Genomic DNA, 25,167 nt, shown 5'->3' on the forward strand with positions numbered 1-25,167 from the left:
AAAGATGATTACAATAGGACAAATTAAGCAGATGATCTATGTTTAATAAAAGCTAACAACATGTTTTTTTTTTTTCCTGTCCCATAATTCTGATTTTTACTCTTTGTTTCCTGTTCCAATAATACTTCACTGAACTGCCTGCAGCTTTTCGGACATTCTTCTCTTCTTTGATGTAGTGGTGAAGACCGGTTAAAGAAAAATCACTTTGACGTGCAGCTCTGTTCTTCTCAAGCCCACATGACACTGTCCTTTGTGTCAGCTCAGTGTGAAGACATCCAACTAAATATCCGCTCGATAAAACCGAGCCTGGAATCCTTGGGATTTTACTGAATACCAATCACAGGTTCCTGGACAGGTGGGAATTCCTTTCCAGCTCTCCAAAAGCGTCCACCTACTTTACAGCTTGTTTGCGTTGACCTGCTGGTTCTCATCAGGTTTTTCATATCTATCATATCATATCATATCATATCATATCATATCATATCATATCATCTCCACGTCAAAAATTTCTACACAGCCAAAAAATCTCATTGTTTCTGCAAATTCTGAGAAACTGAAAAGTGGGCAAAACCCTGATGGATGAAGGCTTCACTATCATAGTGAATAAACCACGCCCCTGTGAACAGGAGACATGGTGTACGGGCTGCGAGGGACATTTAGCAGGTATCATCTTTTCGTTGTTTAATTTTTTTAATGTTTATTTGTTTTTGAGAGAGAGAGAGAGACAGAGACAGAGCATGAGTGGGGGAGGGGCAGAGAGAGGATCCAGAATGCAAAGCAGGAGCCAGGCTCCGAGCTGTCAGCACAGAGCTGGACGTGGGGCTCGAACTCACAAACCGAGAGATCATGACCAAAGCCGAAGTCGGACGCCTAACCACTGAGCCACCCAAGCGCCCCTCATCTTTTTGTGTTCTTAAAATTTTTACAACTTTAAGAGACAGAGTGGATGAAGGGCAGAGAGAGCGGGAGAGACAGAATTCCAGGTAGGCTCCGTGCTATCAGCGTGGAGCCTGATGGCAGGACTCGAACTCAGGAACCGTGAGATCATGACCTGAGCCAAAACCAAGACTGAGCCACCCAGATGTTCCCTTTTCATTTTCTTTGGTAAGAAACTTGTTGGCTGAATTTGCCAAAATTTACATTTGTGCTGTCAGCTGAATATGCAGATCAATGAACGAAGCCTAATTTTTATTTGGGCAACAGATCATGAGGTTACAAGTGATGTGGGCCATTCTGACTAGTGGATCCAATAACTGGGTATCTTTGATAGGACGGGGACGAGGAACTATTTTCACACACAAAAAATGACCGAGACCGGGAGGGAAAAATCGTATTTCATTCAAGGAAAAACACGTAAGCCAAGAGCCGCATCTCTGAGCGTCTTGGCTTCGTTTGGCCATCATCTGGGAGGATGAAAATTATTTACTGGTTGTGATCGTTAATTTTTATGTTTCAACTTGAATGGGCCATGGTGCCCACGTATTTGGTCAAACATTATTCCGGTTGTTTCTGTGAGGATGCTTTTGGATGGGGTTTACATTTAAACTGGTGGGCTTTGAGTAAAGCAGATTGCCCTCTATAATGCAAGGGAGTTTTGTAAAATCAAGTGAAGTCTTGAGTAGAAACCAGGGCTGATCTCCAGTGGACGAGAGGGAGTTTTGACACCCAGTGCCTTCGGATTTCATCTGCAACATCAGAACTTCCCGGTTTGCCAGCAGATGCCTTTGGGCTCCAACTGTAACCCCTTCCTGGGTCTCTGGTCTGCCAGCTCCCCTATCAGATTTTGGACCCTCTCAGCTGCCACAATCACGTGAGCCATTTCCTTACAATGAATCTCTTTCTATATATGTAAACGTCCTCCTGGGTCTGTTTTTCTGGAGAAACCTGACCAGCATCCCAGTCGGTATTTTAAAGTATTGAACTTTGCAGGAGTCAGTAAACGGCACCTGTTGCAGGTTCCACAGCAGCGTCCTGATCCAAGTGGTCTTTGGAGAGGTGGTCGTGCTCCCCCTGTCCACGCAAATAAGGGGTGTCTTTAACAGCACAAGACAGTTCACAGTCAAAGGTGCCAGTCAAGGAGCAGCAGCGTCTCTGGTGTTGGCGGGCGGAGCGGGGGGGGGGGGGGGGGGCGGGGGCGCGCAGGAACCTCTGTCCCCTCCTTCGGCGGTTGGAAGTCGCTGCCCTTCCCTGGTGGTCTCCGTGGAAGGCAGCTTGGGAAGGGGGTCCGTGGAATATTCATATTCTCAAAGGGACATAAGAGCTAGAAAATCTAAGGCGCACTGATGGAGAGGAGGAAAAGACTAAGGGATTATTGCAGTTCATAATAATGACGTCAATCTCTGCTCCAGAAATCTTATGTTTGCTATCACAGGATATACACAAACACATGTAAGTCCATGTAGGATAATAGAGGCATAATACATGTATAGTGTAAATAAATAGTAATATGCTATGTTATGAATTACATATAAATTACATAAGTATCTTATTGTAGTCTATTAATAGCAATAATAATATAAAAGTTAATCAGAGTTTCTGGGAAGAAGATGTACTTATCTCTGTCCTGTAGTTGCTAAGTGTAACCAACCCTCCTGGACATTATGCATAAAATAAACCTAAGAACCTGAAAGGTGGAGAAAGGAAGGAGACTGGCTAGGGACCCTGGGGCCAGAAGAATGACACGATGGCAGGCTCCCTATTTTTGTCTCACGCATCCTAGACTTGGAGCTAAATAAACCGGAAGCCTGAAATACCAGTGGGCACATACAGAAAATTCTAACAAAATCTGCCCTCTCCGGCCAAAAGGCCATCAAAGGGACAGCCTAGCAAGACAAAACACTTGTAGACAATAACTGCTGACCTCTAGCCACAGATCACATTCCACTGTAGTCTTACCAGTGCCTGGGGCAGCAAAGGCCAAGCAGGAAGCCAGGACTTGTACCCCCCACCCAGCAGTGTCTCTCCCTCTCCCTGCCTGCTGGGGTGGTGATAGAGGAACCCCGTGAAGAACGGGACTTTCATCATTGCCCAGTGGTAACTGGGTCCTGCCTCCATCCATCTCGGGGCCAGTGGAGACCGCATGGGAGCCAGAATTCTCACCACCTGCCAGCAGAAATAAGACGCTCCCTACCTCTGGTGTCAGTGGAGGCTGAGTGGGGGACCCTGGACTTCTGGATTGCCCGGCTGGCAGTAATGAACAGATGTCCCCCCCCCACCTCCCTTGGGGGCAGAGAAAGCCAACTAAAACAGAGTTTAAATAAGAGCCAGAGTCTCACAACACAAAGCACATTAGGTCCAGACATTAGTTGAAAAACCACTTGTCAAACCAAAAGCTGGAAAAATCTCCAACTGTGTAAAAGAAGACATTCAGCAGAGTGAGTCCAATAACAAGATGTAAGGGATTCAGGGTTATCCGACAGAGATTTTAAAGCAGCCACCTGACAATGCCTCAGTGAACAATTATGAACATGACGGAAACAAATGAAAAATAGAAATCTTCAGGGAAAAAAAAATGAAAGGAGTACAAAATGAAAATTGTAGACTCGAAAAGCTCAGTGACCAAAATAAAGATCTCAGAGCCTGGGCTCAACAGCAGCACGGAAGGGACAGAGGAAAGAGTGTGTGAACTGGAAGACAGAACAACAGAAATGACCCTTACCGCAGCCCCAGCCAACGAATACGCCATAAATCGCTAGCGGGAATGTAATTCAGCCACTCTGGAAATACACTGGCAAATCTTTAGAAACTAAATACAAAATCACCATGCGACCAACAAGGGCTCTCTTTGGCATTCATGCTAGAGAAATGGAGACTTATGTCCACAGAAATAACTGTGTAGGGGAGGAAAAGCAATTTTCCCTCTACCCTTCTAGATTCTTGGCTGAGACCTCCCTGCAATAAAGGACAAATTAGCAAGAGAAAAAGAATAGAAGTTTACGATACGTACGTCTTCTGTATACGTGGTAGTGACACAGTTTTCCCGGGTCTCTCCCATGTATGCAAGAGGTGTATATGTTATCAAACTTCTGTTTCTTTTACTTCTGTCAGTCTGTCTTGTATAATGGTGGTGGGAGGGTCTCAGCCAAGAACTGAAAAGACTAGAGGGAAAATTATTTTTTCTCTCCTTCGACTGTATGTGAATGTTCACACCAACTTTATTCATGATAGCCAAAACCCAGAAAAAACCCAGATGCCCTTCAAGGAGTGAATGATGAACCATCTATACAATGACTCAGCAATAAAAGGGAATCAACTACTGATACCTGGAAGAATCTGCATGAATTTGCAGTGAATTTTGGAGTGAAAAGAAATTCCCAAAGGCTATATACTATATGCTTCCATTTATAGAACATGCTTGAAACGGTAAAACTATAGAAATGGGGAATAGATTAGTGGTTGCCAGTGGTTAAGGAGGGAACGTGGGTAGGAAGGAAGTGGATGTGGTTCTAAAAGGGCAATCTGAGGAATCCTTGGGCCGTTGAAATATTCTGGATCTTGACTGTTTGAATGTCAACATGCTGCATGTAATATTGTTTTGCAAGATGTTACCATTGGGAAAAACGGTAAAGGGCACCTGGGAACACTCTGTATTATTTCTTACAACTGTATATGAATCCACATCGATCTCAAAAATAAAAAAAAAATTAATTAAAAAACAAGTATTTAACACTTTCAGATCTCAAAATGTTTTTTATATTGTTTCACTTGCTCTCAGCCTTTGTTAAGTGTTTTTTTCTTCTGCTCATCTGCTTGCTGTTGCCAAGTGAGCTCTCTTCCTCCAGGATATCATCTGGTTGCTTCCTGGGTAAAACTTTCACGATAACCAGAATCTAATGTGCAGCAATTTTCACAACCGCGTCCACGTCCGGTCCCACCTTTACTCTTGATAACCTCCTATGAATTCCTCCCCCATCCGTCTGCACTCGACTGGGCTGATGTGGAACCTGACCGCTCTGTCTTCATTCACAACCAACCTGTGAGTCCTCCTTCCCTCCGCTCAAAGTCGCTACGCTTTGTAGTGTTAGGTCATGTTGCTGATGGCATTTTTCACATCTGGGTACCAGGAATAAGTAACCAATAAACAGAACATGAGTACTCGTTTGCTGTCCCGAAATGATCATTTCAGAGACAGGTTTCTTTGACTTACTGCTCAAGATGCCTTCACCCGACTTTTGTGCGAGCTTTGGGTGGACGATGGGAAATTGCATGGCATTCCAACTTCTGTTAGGAACGACTTAAGGTCTCCCTGTCCCCGTGGCTTCAGAGAGATTAGTGCACAGGAGAGAATCCTAATGCGAGCCGCCAATTTATATAAATCATACCAGATTTGTTTACTTTTCTTATTTTTCTCATGTTCCTTAGAGGTCAATGCTCACATTTGTGGGAATTTAGGCTAAGCCATGTGAAAAACCCTGTGAAGACATACTAGAAATCTTGCCTAAAACTAATTTGAATATGTGTTCCATTTCCTTCCTTGAGGTTGAAAGAAGAAATTGGCCATTCATTGTCCCATTTGCAAAAACTGGTTGAACAGCAACTTATTGTAGGTACAGTGGGTGCTCTGATGGTGGTAAAAGGAAGCAAGAAAAGTCAAGGAGATGAGGTAGAAATAGAATGGTAACGCAGCTGACGGCGCAGAGCCTGAAGCAGGGCTCCAACCCACAAGCCACGAGATCATGACTTGAGCCAAAATCAAGAGTTGGATGCTTAACCGACTGGGCCACCCAGGCGCCCCTCAACTTGTCCTGATGCCTGCATTCAGACTCCAACTGGCCTCCGCAATTTATTAGTGGTTACAGAATGAAAATCCTGCACTCCACAGTTTCCAAGAGCAAATTGAAGGTACCTTCTTGAGGCCACACTGGGAGTGATTTTTCATACCGACTTTTACATAGACCAACCCTTCCCATTAGCATTTCTCTACAGAAGACCCCACGGTCATCTCCTGACCTCAAAATCCTTCTTTCCCAGTTGACTTCAAGGTTCACATTTTCCTCCGTTGCTTGACTTCTAAACTTGAGCATTCCATAGTATACTCTGTCAAGCTAATCTTCAACATTGCTGGTGACAATACTCTCCAAAATTACAGAAAGAAAGGGAGAAGGGTTCTAACACAGGATATTATTCTCTTTAACCGGATGTGCTATGAACCCAAAATACGGAAGTTTTCTGTGATGCACAGTTTAAGAGCTTTCACTGGGCAACGCTGCTGCTAATCTGTCCTGACCATTTGCATAGAAAGTACATCAGCGTCAGACCTGAAGAACAAGAGAAGATCCTTCTTAAGGTAAAACAAAGATACTGCCTATGTGGGAAAGACCTTGCCTGCACTTAGACAACTAACCATATACCATGGGTGTTACTATATTTGAAGCTCTGGGAGGTGGGGAGGAGGGACCATGTGTGTCTTTGGGCCATGTCTGTGGGCTGCCATCATGAAGACTAGACTGGATCTTGGCAGGATATCCATAAACATTTGTGAAATCAGTGAACAATATTATAGGTAACTTTCTGAAATGTATCCTAAACTCCACATGACGCAGGCCCTCCCAGGCACCCAGAAATCTCACCCAGAAGTCTAAGTAAAGCCTGGCAACGCACCTGTAAGTGGTCAGGCACTTCACTTCTGGAAGTTTCCATGGCAACATGTATATATTATTTCTAATTTTTCCCAACTTCAGTATAAGGACAATCATGGCTGTCTCTTAATATCCATTGAATAAATGATGCGTGATGGAAAGTTCACTCGTAACAACACGCAATCATGTGGCACAAAGCAGGCCCTCAAATGATTCCTTTCTTTATTGAGAGTGGCCAGGCTGTTGCCATATATATTTTATGAAGTCGTTTCAAGGATGACAAAGCAATTTTGGCACAGAAATCTAGGCATGTTTGGTCAGGCTATGCAAAGCTGCCAGTGTCTCCTTTTAAACCCGCTAATTAAAGCAAGCCCATAGTGTCTCCTTCTCAGCCTGCTTATTAAACAGGCCCATAAACTGCAGAACATCAGGTTTTCTGAGCCCGTCAGGGAGTCAACGATACAAAAGAATCTGAGGAGACTAAACTCCAGAAAGAGGCCTTTGCAGGGTAAAAAAGGCCTCTTATCCCTGGCAGATGGGCAGAGGCGCGAAGGAAAACTGTGAACACCCGATCAGGAGAGACTGGGAGAAAATCTAAGGGATTTTTAAAGTTTGTTGGTGGGCTTGCTTGACCCAAGCGGAGAATTCCACGTAGCCAAAACCACTGCCAACTGTCTCTGTGGGAGAGCAAGCCAAAAAGGGGCCGAGGGAAAAGGCTAGAAAGTGGAGAGAAATATCCACTGAGGCCCCCCTGCTCGGGGCAAAGCCTCTAAAGCCAGAGGGCAGGGCAGGAAAGCTAAGGGCAACCGATCCGAGGCACTTTGTATTAAACAGCCAAGAGCCACGGCTGAGAGCTGAGAGAAATCTCTCCAAGGCTCTCTGGAAGGAGAGAGATCTCCCAGGCACCTCTCAGGGTTTGGAAAGCCAGGGGTGCGGTAGTAAAGCACAAAGAGAAGAGAAGGGACCCCGGAGAGCAAAAAATCCTGGTTTTTCAATTCAACGTCCACTGATTCTTTACTACAGGACGAAGCAAATGAAGACAACTTACCAGTTCATGTGGAGGATGCGGATTCAAAGGTAAAGAAATGCGCCAAAGATAAGGAGCATGCTCTCACAGCTCTTATTTTTAAAGTAAAAACAAAATTTATAAATTGCATGATGGAAAGTAAGTAGTTGATCCGCCTTGTTGAAAGCTACAGCTCTCCTTTCTCAGATAGAAAAAAAGAAAAAAGTGGCTTTTGAGTCTTACTCGGATACATGTGTGTATAAAGTGGGTCAATGAACTTGAGAAGCAACAGAGAGTAGGAAGTTAGAAGAGAAATGGGAGGGTCGTAGGGTCCAACAGAGAAAGGAGGACGAGCAGAGGGTGGATCTGCGGCTGCGCGGCTCCCTGACACCTGCCGGCAGGTGGATCCGGCCGCGCGGCCAGGCGCGCGCTCGGGGGACAGAGGTTTCCCGCCTCCCTTCTCGGAGTTGATCCACCCGGGCCTGAGCTCCTCTGCTCTCTCAGGCCCAGCTAGCGGCCCAAACTACGAACTCGCCCTGGTCTCGACTTCTTTTGTCATGGATTTCGGGTGTCTGAGTTCTCTGGGGACGGAGAAGGGTCGGAGGCTCTCGAGAGGGGGCGGTGCCTTCCCGCCGACGCCAGCCCAGCACTCGGGCGCCACCACGCGTCCCGCGGGCCGCCCTGCAGCTCCGGCTCCGGGACACCGTTTCAGACTCTGGGCCGCGCGCCGCGGGGTGCGGGGTCCCGGGCCCCCAGGGTCTGGGCGGAGCCGACCTGCTCCAACCGTTCCCGGGAGCCGGGAGTGTGCGCTGCGCGGCGGCGGCTCCGCGGCCGGCCCCTCCCGGGCTGGGTAGGAGAGAGGAAGCCCCGCTCGGCGCCGTCTATGTGCTTCTGCAGTTTGGGAAGGACCGTGTTTTCCCGGGAAGGAGCCCGGCTCAGCTGTGTCGACCCTGGGACGTCTCCTTTCCCTTTCCTTCTAGAAGAAACAGCGTGTCCTAGCCTTCCGTGGGGAGAGGCGCTCGTCACCGTTGGTTCGTGGTGACTTTAAAGTACGTAAGTAAAGCAAGCCCGCCAAGGCGGGCCGGTTAGCTCAGTTGGTTAGAGCGTGGTGCTAATAACGCCAAGGTCGCGGGTTCGATCCCCGTACGGGCCACGCTGTGCGCTGTTTTTCCTTTTGCGGTTACCCCGTCACGTGGAATCTGCAGCCCTACAGCCCCTACAGCCGGTTACGGAGAGTTCTACGCCGCCACTGCCGAGCGGTGCTTCTGGAAGCCTTGTTTTTGTGAAAGAAGCAATGGCGCCCGAGAGTCCGGCTGGAAGGGCTTGTAAAGGAACGGAGGGAGGGAACGCGGGGCGGTAGGGACGTAGGGACGGTCACAGGGCCTGCGCCCCTCGGGAGACCCTGCCCTGCGGCAGTCCGGGCTTCCGGAGGCGCTCGCCGCCGCGGCCGCTCCCTCCGTCCGGAGTGGGGGCCGCCCCGGACCCCCGGAAAGAGCAGGAGCTCGGGTCAAGGCCGCGCACGCTCGGCGGGCGCGCGGGAAGCCTCGGGCCGCCTCGGGTCCTAGCGCCCGCCCGGTCCTTTTCCGGAGGTCCTGCCCCGGGTCCTAGCGCCCGCCGATCTTTCCCGGAGTTCCTTCCAGCTGCTTCTCCAGGCCGCTGGCTCTGCCCCGCTGGCCGCCCACGTGCTCTGCGCTTCCCCCTGTTGCCGAGTTCCGCGCAGCCACGAAAGTGACATGAGCCATACTGATTAAATAGTAACGTAAGCAGGGCCTGGAGCGTGGGGCCGGGGACGTTAGGAGATGCTCAGTGAATCCCAGAAAGCGGGGCTTCGTCTGTGTGGTCAGTGCTTCATCCTCTAGGTCAAGAACAGTGCCGGGCGCAAAGCTAAAGGCTGAAAAACCTATTTTAAAAAACTAATAAGGAATATTCAGTACTTCATTGTATGTGAAATACCGCACCCACAGATGTGAAGTACGAGGACTCGACAGGCCGATGCTGACCTGGGCGGACCTGCGCTCGCCCACAGCCTGCGAGGAGACTCAGCCCCGCGCCCACAGCACGGAGCCCGGCCCTTCTACCCCTTCCTGCGAGCCTGATGAGCCTCCCGTCTGGCTCGGGATAAGGTAATACCTTCTCGGATCAGTAACTACATGGGCTGCTTCTCGGGTCGCTCTGCCACCTGTCACCGCTGTCTCCCCCGTGGAAGGAAGTGCCACCCTCACTTTCTTGTATATTCTCCTCTATGCGTGCAGCTGTAAATATGAATATGCATTTCTCTCAGTGTGGCATAGAGTGTTACATTGTGCGCACTGTTTCGCATCCTGCTTTTTCCTACTCTCTGTGTCTTGGAGCATCTACACAGAGCCGGCACACGGCACAGCCACTGTTATACGCTATTAGGACACAGCCTATTTTCAGTCGAGTTGGTCCGGCTGGCCAGAAGCTGAATGAGAACTTTTCAATCCATTTCCCCCCTGAGTCCGGAGGTACACAAGCAGGGCTGGAGAGAGGACCGGAAGAGGACACCTTTCTTCCATTTTCTGTGATAATGTGGATAAAACACTTTCTGTGCGAAACTGTAGGGTATTTCAAATAGTACTGAAGTAAGAGCTCCAAACACACCGTTGATCGAAGGAAATTTTGTGTAGATGTGTTCAAAGGTAATTTTCAGGAAAAGGTAAGAGGATGAGTCAGATAGATATACAAATGAGCATGTTGCTAGACAATAGGATATTTTCAACTGTTTCAGTTCACAAAAGTGAAGTCTACTAAACTGTTACAACTCCTAGCATAGATCCTTAAGAGGAAAGAGAAAGGGCTTCTTTGTAGATCCAGAAGGTAGAATCCTATAGCAGCTTTCACACTGTTCCAAACAAAGACTAAGTCATCCCTCAGTCAGTCCTATGTAATTCTTGTTCCACCAGATCTTGAGTTAACAGGGTGTCAGGGTAAATGACAACGTGTTTCTCTGTTTCTATAGGGAAAAGTGCCCTTGTCTCCCCTCCCTGTGCTATGCAGGGTCTCCGTGGACACCTAGTCAATCTGAGTCTTTACTGGAATCTTCAGAATAGAGATAGATATCTCTATGGATTAAGTTCAGTCTTCAGTGTTTACAGTGTAGAGTATCTCTAAGGCTATGGGCCAGATAGCCTCTAGATAGGTAAAAATGTGCCTCCGGGATTAGCTCAGGGGTCCGTCATGAGATTTCCGGGAGACCGTCATAGGGTGCAGCCACTGGCTTCTCAAGGAGATACAGAGAAGTTCCTATTCTTTCTTCAGCTTTACTATAAACAAGGAGTGAGGTTCTGACATAATTTTGTTGTCACTTTGGTGCCGCCATGTACATAACGCGAACACTTAGTAAAGTGTGTTCTCTCTCTTCTCTGATCAGGAAGCATCTTTCTGCTGGCCGAGTCCCTTCATCGCCCCAGCACAGTTTCCGGAACTCAGGGGGCTTCTGGAGCAGAATTCTGGAACTCCGGGCTCGGTAGGATGGTTATGGGCACAACGTTGTTGAAGCCACGCCATCGGGAGTCTATAGCCAAGCATATCTGGTGGCGTGGTCTTCTCCTGTGAGGCTTTGAAGACTTGTGCTTTGTTGAAGATAAAGCTGGCCTGTGGCTGATTGCAGATGCTTTCAGGGAAGTGAAGTAAAACAGAATGACTATGTATAGGTGTCAGAAGATTTCAAGGGGCCGTAATTAATTTATTACTTAACGATTTTCAAAAGCAAAAGATCTGGTGAGAATTCATAGCGAGGAGACTGCCGCTAAGGAGTTTCGGTTGTTTCTGTGATACAAAAACGAGATGAGAAAGCCAATCCAAAATAAGTTTTAGACAGGGGTGCCTGGGTGGCTCTGTCGGTTGAGCGTCCTACTTCGGCTCAGGTCATGATCTCACGGTCCATGAGTTCGAGCCCCGTGTTGGGCTCTGTGCTGACAGCTCAGAGCCTGGAGCCTGTTTCAGATTCTGTGTCTCCCTCTCTCTCTGCTCCTCCCCCGTTCATGCTCTGTCTCTCTCTGTCTCAAAAATAAATAAACGTTAAAAAAATTAAAAAAAAAAAAGCAAAATAAGTTTTGGACAAAATAGCTACAGACATAGTGACCTACCATATGTTCAAAGGAGATAGAAAACACTGCATGGGATTTATAGCAGTGGATGAACACAATTTCCGCAGAGAAAAAGTCTCGAAACAGACATATAATAATCCTGAGACCTAATATGCTGCAAATATACAAATCACATAGTAAGAATAATATAGCACCAATATGAGACAGTTGTGGTAAGTCTGGAGTAAGTTCTACATACTTCTACATTAATTAGACTCCACAGGCAAGTGATGTAAATCCCATTTGAAATTCAGAAGCCCAGAAGATGCCAGATTCAAGTTAAAGAAGTAAAGTTGCGACCAAGTAAACGTTTAAAAAAACAGCTAAAATTATGACTGATTACACTTCACTACTGTTGTCTAATATCAGAGAAAACAGCACCAGGACTTTCTATGTTGATAGAAACATGTCATGGGCAGTAAGAGCACTGATAAGTCTCCAGGAATTTCCCATTCGGTGTACAATTTCTGAAATATTTATATTTAACGTTTTAGCCATGCAAATCTGACTTAGGGAAGCCTAGGCCTTTCTCCTCCTCCTCCTCCTCCTCCTCCTCCTCCTCCTCCTTTTCCTCCTCCCCCTCCCCCTCCTTCTGGCATCCCTGCTGATTTTCACCTCTTCCTGTGCAACTCATCAATAATAGCATATCAAATAGCCCTGGTTCTCTTCACTATCTGCCTTTTTGCAAGGGGACAGAACGCATCGTTAGGATTTTCCAGGCACCTTCGGGGAAGTCTCAACCACAGGTGTAGGTGGAAACAGTACCTTGAGAGTTTTATTTGACATTTAGGATTCGATTTGGGGAAGGCAAAGGTTAAAACCGATCAGAACATTTGAACACTTAGGAGAGGAAACAAACCATGATTGCTGGAGAAATTACGTGGTTATCGGTTTCAAAGTTACAATAAAACAGTTAAAACTAAGCACAGAAGGTAACATGACTGTAAAGGACGTTATTCCTACGTAAAAAACCTTTGTTTTCTTCAGGAAGGACGACACAACCAGTGTAAACTATAAAGGTTATTCTGCTAAAAAACAGAATATTTGCTCTCGGAGAAGGTTACACAGGGGAAACAGAAAGAACCGGTCATTTATGGGTGAGGGCACCGAGCAGTTAACCAAAGGAACAAACACATCAAAGTAAAGCAAACCTTCCCAGACTTTGGTATATTCCGTGGCTCTTCAAACTCAGGTATTCTAAACGGAGATAAATAAAATTAACCTGCCAATTTTGCCCATCATTATGTTCTTCCACACCCTGGGACAATCTGACACTGTCCTGGCTTCAGGAGTCCACGAGGTTGGAACTGATTTCACACTATTGCTGAGATGTTACCAACATGGATTGTGTCCGACTGTGCTATCTCCAAATGCGCTAAGAAGTACGATTTTTTAAACTGCGTGTTGGGATTGTTTGTAATGGAACAAGCCTTTCAAGTCAAGTTCGTATTTTAGATACTTAAACCTTCAAGATGTAGTTTATTCAATTGCTTACAATGTTTTTCAACTGCAGCTTTCCAGCGTAAAGGGCCCGTGAAATCCCAGGCTTCTGACCTCCCTCCCAGGGGAACCGACTGGAACGCTGAAGAACGAAACAAGAAACAGGAGGCTCTCGCGATGTAATTGATCCTCAGCGTGAGAAGTGTTCTGCCCGTTCCAGAATGTACATGTTAGGTAAACGAACAAACAGATCCTTAAAAGCCATAGTTCAGGATTTGATTCACAAATCTGTTTAAAAACCAAGGCCGCTGCTGGTAAACGGTCAGATATTCTTATTTCCAAATATTTTTCCTTTCGTTTGAGGCCTTTTTGTTTGTTTATTTTGATCTGTCTGTCTTGCTTTCTCGGATCCGTTTTAATTGTTATCTAAGATTTCCTGTCCTCTATAAAAAAAAAAAATCTTCACTGAATCTGTTATCTTGCAAACCTTGAAACGTTGGCATCCTGTGTTCTGTGTCGTCTTCTGTCATTCCTCCTGACTTCCTGCCTCCTCCTGTCCTAAATGTGGCAAGAGAGAGAGGAGAGACGATTCCATTTCCTTACCCATCAACCAGGCCGCGAGTGGGGTCTGCGGATGAGCTAATACTGGAGGAGGCCTCCCTGTAATTGTCGTGACTTTGGAGCATCGGACAGTGTTACGTGGGCAGAGTTTGGCCCTCGGTTTGTGAGTTTGACTTCCTACTTCAGACACGGAGTGTTCGGGGTCACTTCCTGACATACTTGTGGCATATCTGTCCCTCCCCGCCCAAGTTTCTGGTAGGGAATGCGCAGGAGTGACACTAATATGTGATGTCTGGGTTCCCAAGGTGTTTTCAGCCTCCACTGGATCGGGTTCACAAGCAGCAATCCTGCAGAATTAGAGGTACTCGAGGCTTGTGACTGAGGTGGGAAAGATGGTGCCCCGCTGCCTCTCTGAGGTCTTCGCCGAGACCCCGGTAACGAGCGAGTAAGAAGGAAAAACCGACCGAAGTTTGTTAACCCGTTTGTCCCGGGTACAGGTGGGGACACCCGGGGAGAACAAGTAACTGTCGCCGTGGCTTAGAAGTCCAGCTTACGCGGCATCTTCAACAAAGAACAGTGGATTTGTGGTGAAGTCATGGGACAAAGGAACGCGTGTCAGGCCAAGGGCGGAGAGACAGGCCAGTCAGTAAAGTTTGTTATTTGATTTCCAGGCTGTTGGGGTCTAAGGTTGTCTGGGGGTGAACCTCCGTCTTTCCCGGCAGAGAGGGCACAAGGGCCTCTTGGCAAACTTCTGTCCTAATTCCTCCCTCTCGCTTTCAGCTCACAATAATCCTTGTGCCCAAGTGGCATATCTGGGGGTGGCCTAGTCCGCCACCTTCGCTGTCTCGTTTGTTCACATTCCTTTGGAAGTTGGGAGGGGGGAACTGCTATGAATAAACGATGAACTCAGGGTTGCTGCGGTGTGAACGGGACGCCGGGCGCCGGGCTGGGCCGCTTGCGCTAGGTGAAGGGACAGTGACTCTCAGGGGACCCCAGTCAGAACCTTCGAGATCTCTACATAAAACGGAAAAGCCCAGTGCGCAGGCCAGGGCTCCGTAGATTCAGGAAGGCGCCGGTCTGTTTGTGGTTTATTTCCTCCCCGAGCTCCAGTCTCTCCCCTTGCCCAGAGTGTGTGTCTGATCCACAAAGGCGGCGGTTCCCGGGCCCGCACAGAACCAAAGTGGCGAGGGTCCAGGTCTGGCCGCTGTTCTCTTACTTGATCTCAAAGAATAAAATCGGAGTCTGACTCAAGCCAGACACCCTGGCTTATTCCCTGCCTGACACGGACAACCACACTCCCTCAGCTGAAGATGTCCCAGGTTCAGAGATCTGGGACCGAACCTCCAAGCCACAGTGTGGCGCATTGCTTTCTATCTCTACCGCAAGGCACCTGTCACTCAGTTCTTAACCCAGTCTTACCTGCATCTGCAAACCCGTCACCTTCTATCAACTACAGAAACCTTCCTCATTTTCCCTTCACCCCAGGCCCTCATAATGGGATGGCAGTGACCTGGCAAGAGACTCTCCTCGCCTGGAATAACAATTCAGCGCGGGCTCACCCGCCACACAGATTCTTTAATGCCCCTCCGACATATTTAGTGGCACCTTCCACTATGGAAAAACAGAAAACTAAACAAAGAAGGCCCCGCTGGGATTCGAACCCAGGATCTCCTGTTTACTAGACAGGCGCTTTGACCAGCTAAGCCACAGAGCCCCTTTTTGAGTTTATGTTCAGTTATATCATATTTATACCGTTTTCTGTGAGTTGTAGCAACTTGTCAGAAACTCACTTGATTTTGTGACCAAGAGACGATATCTGTGTTTCCGAGCTTGTACTTAAACGGAAACCTCCAACATTTAAAGAAGATGCATTCTTCAATGCAAGAAAGGTTTAAGATTTTTCAAATTAAAAATGGGTTAAATTCCTATTTCATGGCGACTCTCGCCATCTAGAGGACGTGTTGGTTATTGCAACACATTTTAATTTTGTTTCTTCTTTAAATCCTTTGTCCGCAATCGGGAGTCACTAGCCGGTCAAGCCCTTTTCTAGGTATGGGCGATAGAACAGTGAACAAAAAATAGACAAAACTTTCTTTTCTGACAGAATTTGTGTTCTAGAGGGAGGTGAAGAAAACACGTTCCAACGATTTGCCCCAACCCCTACCCCCCCACCCGCCAGAGAGACAAGGAGGGATGTAAGAACGAATCCGACTACTGCCAGGTTACAAACCCACGGGGCGACCTTCTGAGCTGATTTCCCGCACTGGAGCAAGACTGTCACGCGTCCCTCTGTTATATCTAACTTGGCTCAGGACAGCAAGCAGAGACGAGCACACACCGAGGCAGATTTGGGGCCGCCCTGCTTCCAGCGTGCCCAGACCAGCCACTGTCAGGCCCTTTCTTTCCAAGACAGTCTGGACCCCAACAGATCTGTTGCTCGGTGGGGAGTTCTGCAGGAGGACACTTTACTCCTGGCACAGTCTCGTTCCGTTCGCGGATTGACCCGCTGGGTTAAAACCGCCTTGGTCTCTGTCTTTGTCAAGACAGAAGGACTGAGAAGAGGGCACGGAGAAGGAGAAATCGGGGCAGAGTGTGACAGATAACCCCCACGGGATGCTGTGGGATCTGGGCTTGGCGCAGGGCGGGGGTCTTAGCAGAGTCACACGACCTGTCCTCTGACAGGTTCCGCGCCAGGTGGACGAAAGCAGAAGGGGACTGTGGCACCTGGGGCCCGAGTGCGGCTCAGCGTGGAGAGAGCAGGTGGGGCCGTCATCCTGAGACGTTTAGATGCTGCTTTGTGCGTTCTGAGCGACAAGGGCATGTGCGTTCCTGGGCAGCCACAAAGGACAAGACGCTGCAGGGGTGACAGATCACTTCGGAGATCTCCTGGGGACAGGCAGATCTCTGTACACCTGCTTTCCTCTGGAAGCCCCGCCCCTCTGGCTCTCTTCCCAGCCAGCCTAGCCTGTACCTAACCCCGTTGGCCTTTTCTTGTGTCACTTGAGGGTTATGCTTTCCCTTCGTCCCCAGGTCCTGCTGCCATTCCTCTCCTGGTACCAGCTCGTTTGTTTACGGTACAGCCATTTTGAGGTGTATTTTTTGCAAAGTTGAAATTCCGTGCACATACGTTACACATTTACATAAATGGCATATTATCTAGTTTTATGCCTTCCAAAAAGATTATGACTAGGTACGCCAATTTGACAACGAATTATGTTTAAAAACACGTACTGACCTCAAGATCCATCAGAGTTGTCCTGTGCTCCGAAGTCATTGCTTCTAATGCCGTATAAATTCCCATAGTGGGCGCTCCCACTGTCTCCTCTCTTCCGTCCCAGTGATGGACTCACCCAGGTTGCCTCCACTGCCCCCCGCAGGCCCCCCCCCAATTCCAAATAACACCGCCTTTTCATCCACCCCCTTTACATACGTGGTGGAGGGTTGCACTGGGATGTGCGTGTAGGAGCAGAATGGCTAAGTAATCCCAGCGTGCTCTCCAGTCCACACTCCACCGCTGTGCGCGCCCCTTTATCCTGGTATTGACGCTCAGCACGAGTCAGCTTTCTACTTTGTAATCTAATATGTGTCGAGCGATGCGTCTCATCACTGTTGCTTCAAAGTTTGCCTTTATGTTTTCTAAAGATTTGGAGCATTTGTTTATATGTGTGTTGGCCATTGGCATGGACTCTTATAATCCGCCTGTGTTCTTACTGAGGCTGATGGATCCTTCATGTTGATTCGCAGGGGCTGTGTGGTGTATCGTGGGTATTAGACCGCTGTGAATCTGGGATCTGGAAAGATCATCCACTGTTATGTTACCCACTGGCCTGTTGATGGAGGAACCTAATGGCGGATCCTTATTTTGTTAAGGGTTTGTCTTTCCCCCTGCCCCATGGTTTGCCCTTTTGAGGTTAGGCTTAAAGGGCCTTTCTCTGTTACTAAGTTAAAAACTGTTCTCCTCTCTAAACAAAAAAATGTGCCGATTTTCTTTTTCACGTTTGAGACGTCGATCCATCTACTTTTCTAGATAAGTGTACTGGTTTTTTATGACAATCTGTTGGAATTGTGTCTTCCAGTTCTCAAGAGTTTTTTGGTTCGGTAAGGGTGCCCAGCAGGTGAACTTGCTCACTTAGCGTCCTATGTTTCCTTTCCCTTAGCTGCTTCACGTTTTTTACGCAATTTCATATTTCATAAAATTATGTGTTTTTCCTGTTAGAACATATGTCTGCAAGGTTGGGGAGAATCTGATTATTCCCTAATACACAGTACAAGTCATAGCATGGAAAGAATACATTTTAGTTTATTTTTATTATTTTTTAGAAGTTTATTTACTTATTTTGAGACAGAGAGAGGGGCAGAGAGAGAGAATCCCAAGCAGGCCCTGTGCTGTCGGCACACAGCCTGATGCAGGGCTCGATCCCACATACCGTGAGATCATGGACCTGAGCCAAAATCAAGAGTGAGACGCTTAACCGACTGAGCCACCCAGGCGCCCGTGTAAAGAATATATCTTAATAAAACACTGTTTGAATGATATTTTATGAATTTCCCAGCAGATAACCTTGCAAAGATTTGGTTTTTGTTTATATTCTTGTAAGCCTGGGCCTAAGTGGCGTAGAACTCTGACGTCAATCGCAGGCTCCCTAAGCTGAAAACAAGTATTTTGGTTCCTGGAAGAAAAAGAGAGGAGGGTCCCAGTTCTAAGTTGCTGTGACGGATGAGTGGGGAAGGTTCTGAACTTAAAAGTCCGCGGGGGTCCAAGCCTTGCTTGTGGCACACAATCTTGTCTTCTAATTGATCCTTTTCAATACGGACTGGAAACCCCTCTTATTGGTTCCGGAAAACCTATGCATTTCTGTTTTTGTTCTCAGGCTCTTTGCTTATTTTTCTCTCTCCTGTAATCCTGCACCTTAGGACAAGAGCTGGGGGCAAAAATCCTGCTAGGCAGCGTTTAATGGGGGCACGACTGGATCTTTGCATCGCGGTCTCCGCCCACCACGGATTCGGCATAACCGTCTCCAGTCCGTCAGCGTCTAAGTCTGCTGTAATTTGATTCTAAGCAGAAATGAAAACAGAAGAGCCTGGACAACACCAAGGAACACCCAGGATTACATGGCCCACACACAGCGTCCTGGGCCTCTGGCCCTCACCGGTGACTTGACTGTCAAAAGTCTCCCAGCCCTTCACCGAGGTTCTGGAGAGTGGGGCCTGGAGTTTGCCTGAGACGGTCACAGCCGCATTGTGTCAGAGGAAGGGAGAGAGAGATAAAGAAAGATTGTGTAAGGGAGGTAAAATCTCTCTTCTAAGCTTTTAGGGTTTCTGGCCGGGCCTACATATTAAACTGCTATAAAACAGGTTAATAGAAACACACATTTCATGAAGCAATTTTGACATGGGGGGGGGGGGGTGCTCACACAAAGTCTCAAAGCAGTTAGAGCCCGGTGCTCACGTGCTAGGTTGCACGCACGTTGGGAAAGCCGGGCAAGAGAAGGGGTTTGGGCCTAGGGCAGTGAGCCGGGGCCAAGTGAGTAGCAGGTAAGGGTTGGTTTAACCGGGTTCGGTGCACATTTCTCCTGGCCTGGTCTCGGTGATCAGAAGGGTCCTTCCCCCTGGGACAGGGAGGGCGCCTCTCACCTGGCTCCTTCACCCCCTGCTCTCAGGAGGAAAAAGGCAAGCGAGAGAGTTCTTCCTTCCCCTCCTGTTTTTCCAGCGCCTTTAACTCAGAATAATCAATATGCCAGACATGCGTACTTGGGGGTCGCGGCTCGAAACCAGGCGCGTCTTGAACCAGCGGAGGAACCCGGAGTAGCCCCGGCGCGCCCCGAGGGGGCACCAGTCGAGAACGCTGCCGCCCCTAGTTTCTTCTCGCGTGTTCCCACGGGACTTGGCTCGAGGATGTTTCAAGCTGGGGCGCGAGCGGGACGCGCCGGGGGGCGCAGTCCGGGGCCGCGACTCCCTCGGCGCGGACGAGCTCGTTCTCTTTCCGGGGCGGTGCGGGGGGCACTAGAAACAGTTTTCCTTCGACGTGTTTGCTCGGAAACTTTTGTATGGAGAGACCTGCAGCCTTCTGCCGGCTTGCGGTTCCATAGTGTAGTGGTTATCACGTCTGCTTTACACGCAGAAGGTCCTGGGTTCGATCCCCAGTGGAACCAGCTCTGGCGGCGCTTCTTTTCCGCGCCCGGTCGGACGCAAACTGAGTGGGCTTGCCCTTCAGCTTCAATTTTAGCGGCTTTTTTTTTTTTTTTTTTTTTTTTTAACTTTAGTTTTTGACAGCGCCGATGGAAAACCAGAACCGCGAACCTCTCGGGAGATTCACCTTCATACATCGCTCAGCTGGAGGCGGGTGCAGCAGCGTCAGGGGCTCCCAGAAAAAGAGTCTCGTTTCCTGCCACGTCCAGCCGCCGTCAGAGGCAGAAAGGAACCGGCGTCCGTGAAGCCCGAGTTTTCTCCCCAAGACACCGAGCGCCCGATGTGCAGGGATTCCTAAAACCGCAAACCTGAGCGAGGGATTCAGGTCAGCAGTGCGCAGCCTGGGCCTCCGGGCCGGGGCGACCCGCCTCCCGGCCGCGAGCGCCGGACGCGGTAGGGGGGGCGGTTCTGCGCTGCAAACAAGGGACACCGACCTCCCGGGGCCTCCCGGACCGGCTCCAGTCCTCCTCCACCACAGACACCCGGAGCTGCCAGTCCCCTTGCGAGTGCTCTGCTCTTAACTAGGCATGGAGAAGCCAGCGTTGTTACGTATTTGAAGACTATTTACAGAAAGGGAATAAAAGACGGGGGAGAAGAGCCGTGAGGATCAAGGCTACGATAGAACCATGCGGAGAACAAACGGATATGCCCAGAGAGGTGGGAGACCGCACTGAATGCCGAAACAGGCCTGTCGACACGGGGAAAGAGGCTTCTGTAAAAGAAAGAGGTATTAGCAGAAATGAAAAATCCACAAAGCGGAAAAATCCACAAAGCGGTATCCTGGAAGATCAAAAACACAGTGCTGAAGGAGAGAAAAAAAAAAAATAAGTAGAGGGAAAGCCGAGGATGTGCAAAATTCAAGTAATATTACTTCTAGAAATAATAGGGAAAATGCAAGGAAGAGAACCCCCCCGAATCAGGCACATATCCCAGCCCTACGCAAAAAATTCTAGGTGGTCAGGGATCACTGAATATTCAGTACAAAGGATAAAAATAATCTGATACTTAACTACTGAGGAAACAGAAAAGAGCCTAAAATATTCCAGAGAGGGGGGGAAAAGAAAACACAAAGTGGACCCGTTGACAGACTCACTGACTTTTCAAGATTGAGGCCAGAAGCTAGAAGACAGTGAGGCAGCGGCTTCCAGTCTTCAAGACCAAATCCAGTCTAGATGCCACGTGAAACCCAAGTATCCATCAAGTATGAGTGTGGGAGAAGTTTTCAAAAGTGCTTTGCCCTGTGAAATTTACCTTTACTCCTGCCTTCCCCAGGATCTAGGTAAAAATGAAAATGCAAGTCGAGAAACAGGGAGACTGGGGATACAGAAAGTTCCAGATGCAAATGTGAGGCAAGAGGGGGGTGGAAGGTCTGGGGAGAAATTCTTCCCGGAGGTGCAAAGCTGAGGGAAACTGGGATGTGGAGAGACACCCTCGAAAGAGATTTCAATAACTTGCGCGTGAATTTGGGGTTGAAATAAGACCTATAGAAAGCCGTGCAAGTAAAATTAAGGTCACTCATTCCTTGTGGGAGGAGCAATCGTGGTCTGTTAGGACGATTTCAAACTGGAAAGGAATATATAAGAATTGAAAAGGAATAAATAAGGAATCATCAGTTGCAGATAATATGATATTATCCATAGAGAAAAGAGAGGATCGAGGAACGTTTAAAGTCAATACCTGAGTTTGGCACGCTTGGTACTTACTGTGCGTAATTTTAATTCAGAAACATACAGAAAATAAGGCCTAAAAAATTATACCCAAGAATGAATCCGACAAATTGATAATGTTTACACAGGAAGAGTCATAAAATATTATGGAGAGATATCAAAAACTGCTTAAGTCACCACAGAGAAACACTGTATCAAGGGGAGAAAATGCTTTATAAGGGAAAAATACGAAGTCTCTTTAAAATTATATATATTAAATGAGAGTTCCGTCAGAACTCCAACAGATCCTAATACTTGGAAGAACCGGAGAGATTTAGCCAGCTCCGTCATTTTTTAAAATGTTTACTTACTTATTTTGAGAGAGAGCACGGGGAGGGGCAAAGAGAGAGGGAGCGTGAGAATCCCAAGCAGGCTCTGCACCGTCGGCGCAGAGCCGGACGTGGGGCTCGATCTCACGAACTGGAAGATCTGAACCGAAGCCAAGAGTCGGCTGTTCAACCGATCAACCGACCGAACCACCCAGGCACCCACGCCCGCTAAATCACTTTTAAAAAGAAGATAAAGAAGGTAGGACGGCTTCCTCTTGTAAATACTAGATGTACCGGAAAGGATAACAATATGCATGCATTTTTGCAGAGATCGAGAAGTAAGCCAGTGGAGCAGAATGGATGGCACAATATCGAGGCCAATAATGAAACCATCATATCCGACGTGGGCGGCAGGGCGGGTCCAGAGGGCATGTCCACTCTTCATTAAGTCTTCCTGACTCAATTACACGTGTTGGGGAAAAGTCCACACTTCAAAATGTACGTCGAAGTTCATGATAGGCGGATCAAAGGCTGAAATACGAAAAGCAAAGCGTTTAGGCATTTTAGCTACGGCGGTGGAGGAGGATGGCTAACAATTCTGCCTCGGCCAAGGGACTACCGAGAGCTGTGAGGCAGATCCCACGCGAATCGATGTCTCTCTGTCCCTTGAGCCCGCTCTTACCTGTTCTGTTCAGCTTAGGGCCTGCTGCTGTCCCTCTCGCCTTCCAGCCTCCGTCCGGGGCAGTCTGTCCTGCCCCGGGCCTCACACTTAGAGGAAAGACTGGAGGCCGGGCCTTGGGAGGCCCGCGCGGGTGAGGTTCGGGTCAAGTGTGGGGCGGCCTCTGATGTGTCCGGACGCGGGCCGGGAGCTCGCGCTCACTGCCCAGCTGGTCCCCAGGCGGGACCTGTATGCGCGCAGCTCTCTTGCCCCGGGTTCTTTGTGAGGCCTGGCTATTCCCTTTTACGAGTCTAGCTAAAGCCTGCCTAGGGCCCTGGAGGAAAAGCCCTCCGCCTCTCCTCTTGAAAAGCTTTCCAATCTGTTAGCACGAAGGAGGCGCTGGTGCGGCCTACGTAGAGTCTAGAGTAGAGTCTAGAGTCGGCCTGCTGCCCTCTTGGGAGAAATGGCCCCTGCCCCGGGCGCTCCCTCTGATTTCCGCTCACAGGACAACAGAGCTTCTTGGACGTAAATCTTTCCTTTTCCCGATTCCCTGACTTGTGGCCACGCTTCCTCTGATCTGCCTCCCCCCTGACCTCGCTGCGTGCTTTCCCCGAACGTATATAACCTACTATGGCGGACGTCTTGGCCACGACCGGCTTTACCCGCGGCCTCGCCGAGATCTTGAAATAAACCTTAATCCTGAGGACGGACAAAGAGCTCTTCCTGCTCTTGGCCTCTCCCCATCAAAATGGCCCGGCGCGGCGGTCAGGCCCCTTAAAAAGATGCTGACTTTGGCTCCAGTGTCCGCATCATCAGCGCCGCGCGAAGCCCTCCCTCCGTGGAGGTCGCGACGCGCTTTCTTGATTTGCCAATAACGACAATGGCTCGTTGGGTCGCTTTGGGGTCTGTACCTCACCGAGCCAGTGCCACCACGCCCGTCACGCCCTTACATCTTCAGAACAGTTGTAGGAAGTGGTAGTTCTCCTTCGCTTCCCTTGAGAGAGGAGGACGATGGGGCGCAGAGAAGTTTAAAAGCCGGATCGTGAGTGCCGTCGAGGAGGGCAGTTTCCTGTCTGCGGATGTGGCTGGCATGCTGTGTAGGCGGCTCCCAGACCGATATTCACGCCTACGTAAAAGGACTCCCTGGACGAGGCGGTTTTTATCACCCCCCGCCGCTCAGTTTAGACCGGATTTGCCACTGAGGTTCATTCAACGTTACACAATAGAGCCATGAGCAGAGCATCTAATATATCTAATATAACTCTAATATACATCTAATAGAAACACACACTGGTACCAGGTAAACATACGGGACACGCCAAGCAAGCTCTGGGCCTTTTGAGCAAATCACAGAGCGTAGGTCTTCACCCCGCACTCGCCTGGTGCTACAAGAGAGTTCGGGGCCAGACCGAGGACACCAACCCTCCTGCTACTAAGAGGTGGCCTCTGGGCCACAGCGCATGACCTACTCCTCGGGCCACTAAGAGCTGGAGAACATGTGTTCTGGAGAACTCCCGGACCAAGCCGTTGGTCTCTGTTCTCAACCAGTCTCCTCGTTCACCGGTGGCGAAAGAATCGACAGGAGCTGGTCCTTCTGGGTCCATACGCACTTGACCCCTGTCCTCACCATGTAAAACACGCGCTTGATCCCCGTCCTTGCCCCTGTAAGACTGAGTGGAAGTAACACACATAACAGAGAAAACTGAGTAGATGTGGTACGGGTGACCCTGGGTGACTGGTATGACTGCGGTCGGGCCACTGGGGCTGCCCGTGAGGTGACCCCGGCAGTACAAGAAGCCTCAGTCACAACGTCTCAGAAGCTTTGTGGGTGCGAGCGTCGGACCCTACGTCACCTAGACAGTTGGGGAAGGAACGGGGGCCACTGAAGCCTTAGGAAGGGAAAGCTTTTGGAAATCAGAGATCTTCATGCGGAAATTTGCTCAAAGCTGCTCCAAAAATATGACAAAATAGACAGCAAATAGTATTTTTTTGAGCGTTCAAAATCCACAAGGCCCAGGAGAGAGGAGACGCCATTTGTGGGTTGTCGAGCTCCTGGGAGTTCTTGGGGGTCTGGGGGTCTCCTTCGAGACGCCTCCACCTCAGCTCAGCTCTCCCTACACCCGCCTGACCTGTCCACCTGCCCCTTTCTAAATCATTCTGGAAACGGGAGAGGCTAGAGGTAGGGGTTCTTCTTCTGAGCCGTATTCCCCCCCCTCCCCAATTTTCTCCAGATGATCAGAAGGTCACAGTTTTTCAGCCCTGGCCCAGCCACCATACTCAGCAGGCGTGATTCATAATCAGGCCTTTGTCCCTAGGGAAGACCGCCATCAGCAACCTGGGTCTGCGTTTGGACAGTCATTTCCTCCTGTCGAAAAGGAAAAGGTCTCTATGTGTATTTTTGTCACTTCAGTTTCTTCTTGGGACTTGCAGCCAGTGCCCACAGGGCCACGGGACTTGGGCATGGTTGGGGAGAACAGCACTAAAAAGAGACAGGGATGCCTGAGGTCGGGCTGGTGGTGAAGGACACGGGTCTCAGGCGTCCCCTGGTCGCGATGAAAAAGGCGGGCACCACACACTCCTGCCGTGACTCGGATTCGAACCGAGGTTGCTGCGGCCACAACGCAGAGTACTAACCACTATACGATCACGGC

The 25,167-nt window shown here is 48.9% G+C and overlaps 1 long non-coding RNA gene and 4 other non-coding genes across 9 annotated transcripts; 3 read left to right on the forward strand and 2 right to left on the reverse strand.

Annotated features, from left to right (window-relative positions):
• The first annotated feature begins 8,294 nt into the window (after positions 1–8,294).
• On the forward strand, positions 8,295–19,050 carry LOC107180266. Of its 5 annotated transcripts, none has more exons than XR_006217440.1 (5): positions 8,295–8,633; positions 9,549–9,707; positions 10,976–11,071; positions 12,681–12,885; positions 13,207–15,779. It is a non-coding gene; the product is annotated as an uncharacterized LOC107180266 (long non-coding RNA). The 5 variants fall into 5 exon arrangements; XR_006217443.1 differs by lacking the exon at positions 12,681–12,885 and adding an exon at positions 18,758–19,050 and having other exon boundaries at positions 8,301–8,633; positions 13,207–13,367; XR_006217442.1 differs by lacking the exon at positions 12,681–12,885 and adding an exon at positions 17,439–17,668 and having other exon boundaries at positions 8,301–8,633; positions 13,207–13,367.
• On the forward strand, positions 8,664–8,737 carry TRNAI-AAU. Its single transcript has one exon. It is a non-coding gene; the product is annotated as a tRNA-Ile (tRNA).
• On the reverse strand, positions 15,335–15,408 carry TRNAT-AGU. The gene has a single exon. It is a non-coding gene; the product is annotated as a tRNA-Thr (tRNA).
• A 723-nt stretch (positions 19,051–19,773) lies between the features above and the next one.
• TRNAV-UAC lies at positions 19,774–19,846 on the forward strand. The gene has a single exon. It is a non-coding gene; the product is annotated as a tRNA-Val (tRNA).
• A 5,249-nt stretch (positions 19,847–25,095) lies between these two features.
• On the reverse strand, positions 25,096–25,167 carry TRNAH-GUG. The gene has a single exon. It is a non-coding gene; the product is annotated as a tRNA-His (tRNA).

This window comes from Panthera tigris, chromosome B2 (assembly GCF_018350195.1).
Source record: "Panthera tigris isolate Pti1 chromosome B2, P.tigris_Pti1_mat1.1, whole genome shotgun sequence".
Classification (NCBI taxonomy): domain Eukaryota; kingdom Metazoa; phylum Chordata; class Mammalia; order Carnivora; family Felidae; genus Panthera; species Panthera tigris.